The sequence below is a fragment of the Neophocaena asiaeorientalis genome, unplaced genomic scaffold, assembly GCF_003031525.2.
Source record: "Neophocaena asiaeorientalis asiaeorientalis breed wild unplaced genomic scaffold, Neophocaena_asiaeorientalis_V1.1 scaffold603, whole genome shotgun sequence".
NCBI classification, from domain to species: Eukaryota; Metazoa; Chordata; class Mammalia; order Artiodactyla; family Phocoenidae; genus Neophocaena; species Neophocaena asiaeorientalis.
In genome coordinates, this window is record NW_020175662.1 from 657,022 (window position 1) to 657,506 (window position 485).

At 49.9% G+C, this 485-nt stretch overlaps 1 protein-coding gene across 1 annotated transcript in view; it reads left to right on the forward strand.

The window, feature by feature from the left end:
- CCDC175 (coiled-coil domain containing 175) overlaps positions 1–485 on the forward strand; it is a 65,781-nt gene that overhangs the window by 11,507 nt on the left and 53,789 nt on the right. The gene's annotated exons all lie outside the window — the stretch shown is intronic.

A 485-nucleotide genomic window follows, 5' to 3' on the forward strand; every position in this document is an offset into this window, starting at 1 on the left:
AATCCAGAGATCATCTGGAGTCTGGTGGTCTGGTGATGGCTTCTGCAGTTGTCAAGGTTATCGAACTGTGACCTTCTCTCTGGAATGAAGAGCGCTTCAACAGGTAGTTAGCTTCTTCCATTTGGTGTGGGTTTTAATGCTGTAGAAGAGCTCAGAGATATTGTTATGTGTGTCCCTTGAGGAGGAGCCAGGACCCTGCCCCAAGGCTACACTATCGTTTCCTCACTGCTCCTCCCTTGTCTCTGGATCCCCTCCCTTCCCTGTTTAGCAACTGTTTAAACCTGTTCTTTGGAACTCAGGGAAGGTCATGGAGGCTGACTAAAGCGTATTTCCTACAAACAAGAAACAGGGGACAGGGAAAGACTTTTGTGCCCAGGAGCCCCAGAGTGTACTGCTTGGTTTCAGAACTTGTGCCTCTTACTGAATGAATCCAAGAGGAGAGGCCTGCAGAGGGTCTAGGCAGAGCCAAGGGCCCTGTCGACTGA